Genomic DNA, 6,754 nt, shown 5'->3' on the forward strand with positions numbered 1-6,754 from the left:
ACAACCAAATGAAAAAGGACGATAAACCCCAATTCTAGATCCCCGATCGTCCCAATTGGGCTCCACTACTGATCGTCAGGAAACAACACATAGTAACAACCAAGGTCCTCGTAGAACTCCCACTTGAGTTCGGTAGCATCACCTGCACTGGTATCATCGACACTTGCAACTGTTTTGGAAGTATCTATGAGTCACAGGGACTCAACAATCTCACACCCGCGATATCAAGACTATTTAAGCTTATGAGTAGGATAAGGTAATGAGGTGTGATAACCCACATGTATAGAGGATCGCAACAGTTTTCGAGGGTAGAGTATTCAACCCGAATTTATTGATTCAACACAAGGGGAGCCAAAGAATATTCTCAAGTACTAGCAGCTGAGTTGTCAATTCAACCACACCTAGAAACTTAATATCTGTAGCAAAGTGTTCAGTACCAAAGTAATATGATAATAGTGGTAACGGTAGCAAAAGTAATATTTTTGGTTTTATAGTAATTGTAAGAGTAGCAACGGAAAAGTAAATAAGCAAAGAACAATATATGAAAAGCTCGTAGGCATTGGATTTGTGATGGAGAATTATGTCGGATGCGATCGATCATGCAACATTTATAACATAGGGTGACACAGAACTTGCTCCAGTTCATCAATGTAATGTAGGCATGTATTCCGAATATAGTCATACGTGCTTATGGAAAAGAACTTGCATGGCACCTTTTTTCCTATCCTCCCGTGGCAACGGGGTCCTATTGGAAACTAAGGGATATTAAGGCCTCCTTTTAATAGAGTACCAGACCAAAGCATTAATACATAGTGAATACATGAACTCCTCAAACTATGGTTATCACCGGTAATGGTCCCCATTATTGTCACTTTGGGGTTAACGGATCGTAACACATAATAGATGACTATAGACTTGCGAGCACTACAAAAAAAGACACATCTTTGACATTTTGGGCCGAACGAAATTTTTTTCTGTCATACCTATGACACTTCTATGACGATAATTGTGACAAAACTCGGTATCATCATAGATGTGATGGGCTCCTACTTCAATGACAAAAAATCATGAGAGAAAATGGGCTTTTCGTCCTGGGCGGGCCGGAGACGCGGCTGCATGACATTCTTTGGGCCGTCCATGACGGAAAAAACCCTGGTAGAAGCAAGGGCGAGGAAAATTTTGGGGAGTTCCCGGTTACGGTGGGAAGTCGGGGGCCGAGCAAAGCGCGTTTCTCTTGTACACGTACGCGCGTGTGTGCGAGGTGTTGGCTCTAACTAAACCCGAGCGAGGCATTGGGCTCTAACTGAACCCGAGCGATTGCACTGCAGGCTACACGTTACTGAACCCGAGCGATCGATCGATGCCTGTTAACTGAACTCGATCGAGCGATTCCTTCGCTACTGCTGCTAACTTAAGCCGATCGATTGGATGAACAGTCAGCGGTGGCGTTGCCTCTGGATGAACAGGACCCCATGGTGTGAAGGGCTGGATGAACAGTAGACGGTGGAGGGGTGCCCATGTAGGGGTGGTTGAACAGGACCCCGTGGTGTGGAGGGCTGGGTAAACAATAGATGGTGGAGGGGTGGTTGAAGAGTAGCCGGTGGAGTAGCGCACGGTGGAGGCTGGACGAACAGGAGCCTGCGGAGGCTGGAGGAGGTCGACGGTAGCCCGTGGAGGCTGGAGGAGGTCGACGGTGGAGATGAACAGTATCCCGTGGAGTCCCGTTTTGCGGTACGCCACACCCCTCCCGATGAACAGGACCCCCGTTTCGACCGTAGGAGGTCCGTGTCGTCCGTTTTGCAGCATGCCACACCCCTCCCGATCAACAGGACCCCCGTTTCGACCATAGGATGTCCGTTTCCTCCGTTTTGCGGTACGCCAGGCCTCATTTCCATCGCCTGTTCCATCGAAGCCCTCCTGATGAACACGACCACACATTCTGTTCCGACCTAGCCGGTTGGCTCCCATGCGTTCCGTTGCCTCCCGGTGAACACGACGCATTCCGTTTCCTCCCGATGAACACGACGTATTCCGTTGCCTCCCCATGAACACGACAACGACGTTGTTTCTCCGTTCCGAGCCAGCCATGTACACGAGCCCTGGCCGTATGTATGCGCGAGTAGGCGTTCGAGACCCTGCCCTTATGTACACATACGTGGCCGTATTTTCTTTCTTGCACCCCGGCCACTGTACGTACGTGTACATGCTACGTGCGTGCCTCTACTATGACACGTGTGTGCCTCTACATCGACCAGTATGTACGTACACATTCGCGACCAGAATGACAACACTACGTATGCTTCGACCAGGTGGGTCCCAGCAGTCAGGGGGGCGAATTGTTTTGTTTTTTTGCCCGGACACACTTCCTTGCATGCGAAGGTGTAGCTGCTGGGTCCCAGCAGTCAGGGGGGCAAATCTTTTTTTTGCCCGGACGCACTTCCTTGCGTGCGAAGGTGTAGCTGGTGGGTTCCGGCAGTCGGGGGGTGAATCGTTTTTTTTGAACACACTTCCTTGCATGCGAAGATCTAGCTCGTGGGTCCCAGCAGTCAGGGGGCGAATAATTTTTTCGCGAAATACGATGGCCCGTCTGGTGGCTCCTCGCTGTCAGGTGGAGGAATAATTATTTTGCGCTTAATAAAGAGGCACTTCCTTGTGGCTACCGTGGACCCAGCTGTCAGCCTCTCCATGTACAGTCCACGTCCGATGGAAGTCGTTCCTTGACCATGTTGACCACGCCGCGCCGAGAGCACCAGGGCGGTGGATGAGGGCGAGGCCTAGGAAGGGGACGACGCGGAGCCAGGGAAGACGCGGTAGTGGATGCACACGCGGAGAGGAGTACGAGGGTTCACTGGTTCGGCTGCACTGTCATCGCCGCAGAATAACAGGGGGTGTGGGTGAGTAGAGGGATGGCCTGGCCAGCGGTAGGAGTAGTAGGGGGCGGTGAGGCCTCCGCGGCAGCATAACCGGCCATGGGAGCCAGGAGCAGGCATCACAACCGGCGCTGCTTTGGGCGGCTGGAGCAAGAAGACCAGAGGTTGAAGAAACATGACGTCCGTTGAATGGACATCGTACGGTCACTGCAGCTAGAATCGTTTATACTGAGTAAGTTGACAAAGCCCTTGGTAAGTCAACTTAGTAGGCCCATAGGTCAGCTTCTGAAACGGTGCACCCCAGATGTCAGGGGGAGGAATCAATTTTTGGGCGGGTTAAGCTAGAATATCCGAGATTAAAGAAGAAGCACGGCATCCATTGGATGGACATCCAATGGCCACTGCTGCTAGAACTGTGTGTTGACTATAAGTTGACAAAGCCTTGCATATGCGTCAACTCTGTTTTTTTAGGGGACGCGTCAACTTAGTAAGGCCAGAAGTTTGTGGCAGAGAACTTATGGCCCATTTGAGATTTGTAAGAATGTGTAGCCCATTTTTACTACAGCCCATTTACAGTTTGTTAAAAGTACAGCCCATTTCAACCAACCGTTCAAAACAGAATTCAATAAATTTCCCACATTTTGATGGGATCCGAAATATTTTTATCCCGAAATTTCTAGTCAGATTAAATAAAATTTCAATATAAATTTATATTACATAAAAATCCAACAAAACATTGCGCTCGCAGCAATTAATGAAATTAAAATTGTTAATATCCAAAAATAATATTTTATAAAGTAATCACGTGTTTGGTGCATTTTTTTATAGTTACTGCCCAGTTTTTATAATTACATCGCATTTATTATTTCTTAAAGCCCATTTTCTTGTTAAGACTAATGCATCCCTCCAAGGAAAGATTTGTAGCCCAGCGGGGCGGAGAATAACAGCTTGACCTTGCCTGGGTATTCCTTAAAAAAGTATAGCTGGGCTAGCCATTTTCAGCCTAAAAAAATTAATATCTAGGTTGGATATCTGGCCTGGGCTAGACGAGCCACAGCCCGCCCAGTTAATACCTGCAGCGATGTTTACGTTGTTGTTCAGAGGAGAAAAATTAATATCTGGGCTAAACATCGAAAAACTTTGCAGTGCCCACACCTCAAAAACAAAAATACTGCTCGAGCTGCTTGGTCCTAGCTATCAGCCGCTTCTTGTGCAATTCTCTCGTTTATTGACTACTACATAGGTTGGCAATGGTGTGGGTCCGTGATGTCAGGAAACCAAGAGGAAGCAAAATAAATTATAGTTATATATATATAATAAGGACGCACTTGCGTACGTGAGGCTATGTACCTGGTGGGTCCCCATTGTCATCCTCTCCAAGTAAAGTCATCTCCTCGCCCGCGCGTGCTTTCCGCCTTAAACAGTCAGCGCCGCCCGCCCCGCTTCCCGGTGCAGGCGATTGCTCCGCCTTCAAATGATACAAGTGTCGTCCGTCCATCCATCTGCCGCCCACATAAATGATACGCGGTTGCTGAAGCGGCTACTCCGGCGCCGCACGTCAGTCCCTCCGCCCGCCCACCATTGCCATATAAACTGTTGCGCCGGCCATAGCTCCAGTCATCCGCATTCGTTCCCTTTCTCTTGTCCACACCACTACTGCCCACCATAGCTTCCTCGCGCTCCAGCGCTCTTCGGGACGGGCAGACGATGGACCACAAGGAGATGGCAGTCATTGCTTCTGACCAGCTGGTCGACAGGCAACCGGACGACGACGACGTCCCAATGGAGAACATGGTAGTCGACGATCCGGCGCCAACCCCCTCCTCCGCGCCATCCTGGCCGGTGCATTGCACCATGACCATCGGCGAGGCTCGTGCCAAATATATGGACAGGGTGAGGCAGATGCGTTAGGAGCAGTTTCGGGAGGCGCAGGCCGACACCGCCTACAACCACCATCTCCTCCAAGAGAACCTACAGGCAGAGGAGCAGATCGCCATGGAGCGGGTGGAAAAGGAGGCACTGCTCGACTCGTACCGCTTCGCTCGCAAGGGCCGCCTCGAGCGCTAGCGATACCGCATGCAGGTGGCGGAGGCTGCGGCCGCCTACAAAGAGGCTAGCAAACAGGGCGATGAAGCGGGCGAGGCGCTGTTTGGCGAGACCGAGGACGAGGCAGAGGACAATGCCGGCTCCGACGAGTCCCCACGGCGCCAACAACGAGGCAGAGGACACCGCCGGCTCCGCCGAGGCCCCACCCCGCCAATAACAAGGCAGAGGACATCGTCGGCTCAACCGAGGCCGCACCCTGCCGGCAACGAGACAGAGGACATCACCAGCTCCGCCGAGGCCTCGCCCCGCTGCCAACGAGGCCGCGCCACACAGAAAACGAGGAAGAGTAGAACACGGTAGGTCGCCGCCACTCGGGTCCAAGTAAGGCCACTGCTGCTACCCACCGGTTGAAGCCAAGCTAGGCGGGTTGACCATTGACGGCCGGTTAGCTTCTTGGCGGCGACGTGGAGTCGGAGAGCTGCGTCGGAGAAGAACACTGCTTCTACTTAACTGCTGGTGCAGTTGGCTGACTGACACGTGGGCCCAATAGGCCACCTGTCAGTTACGCAACTGCACCTGCAGTTAAGTCACTAAAGCTTCTGTTCGGCTCAGCGGGACACATGTGGGTAGCTTTGGTTAATTAATTATACCTCTAGCGCACCCCTTTTTAGTTGAAGAATGTATGAAATGTAATGAAATCTGGCATGTTTATATGAAATCCGACCGTGTATGAATGAATTTATTTTGATTAGTTCGAATTCATGTGTCACTCGCATTGGATGAACATGCAAAACAATACGTACTAGCATTATTCCCAGGGTGATCACCTCGTTTGCAGCAGTTTCACATGTACTCCCTCCGGTCCTTTCTAGTCTGCATACAAGTTTTGTGTGCAGTCAAAGTATCTCTACTTTGACCAATCTTATACAAAAAAGTATGCACTTTCACAATGTGTGAAGTAAAAAGGAACAAAAGGAGTACAAAGAGTTTGAGTAGCTTTTTAGCATTTCTGTACATTGCAATCAAACACACAGGCCTGGCAATTCATAGAGAACATTCAAAACAATCGATAATTATGCATATCAGTGACTCACATGTCAGAGGCAATATCTACTTCACAACTAAAGAATAAAGAAAAAATTGATCGATGATGCTGACAGCAAAGGGCGTCCCAGTCGAAAATATCAAACGCATGTCTTGCTAAAATCAATGAGGAAAATTTGACAAGGTTGTCCCATTCCAAAATATCAAATGCCTACGATTGTGGAATTGGCAGGGTTTGCCATTAGTTCGGAAATTGACATGGCAGCTCGTGCTAAATAAACCAGCTATTCTTTTTGTGCAGTTCCACCAAAATCAACCAAATTCGCGCGTAGCTTGTATGATTTCGCCCTTATATGTTGCAACGCATTGAACTTATCGGCACCTCCTTTCTTATGGTGGAAATGAATGATTCGATGTTGTGCAGTTCCCATTGAAATCAAGCTAAGCCCCCATGTTTGCACAAATACAAAAAAGTGATTAGTATAAAGCAAACTGTACTATGAATTAACAGTTTCAACAGGCACATACATGGTCCATGTAGAGCACAGTTTTAGAAAAATGGAACTCACCAGAAAGAATCCTAGAACAACATTGTACTCGCGCATCACAGCAAAAAAATGGAGATTTGTCAGTCCTTCTGAGGTGAAGTTAGTTTGGTCTTGTGGGGAGTAATGTAACCATCCTTCAACTGCTCCTTCTGATGAGAATATAGACAGGGCTTCTTCATCCTGGCATAATCAGATCTAGTCACTTCACGTACTCCATATTCTTCTTCAGATGAAGATGATCCTATT

This window comes from Triticum dicoccoides, chromosome 2A (genome assembly GCF_002162155.2).
Source record: "Triticum dicoccoides isolate Atlit2015 ecotype Zavitan chromosome 2A, WEW_v2.0, whole genome shotgun sequence".
In the NCBI taxonomy this organism is placed as follows: Eukaryota; Viridiplantae; Streptophyta; class Magnoliopsida; order Poales; family Poaceae; genus Triticum; species Triticum dicoccoides.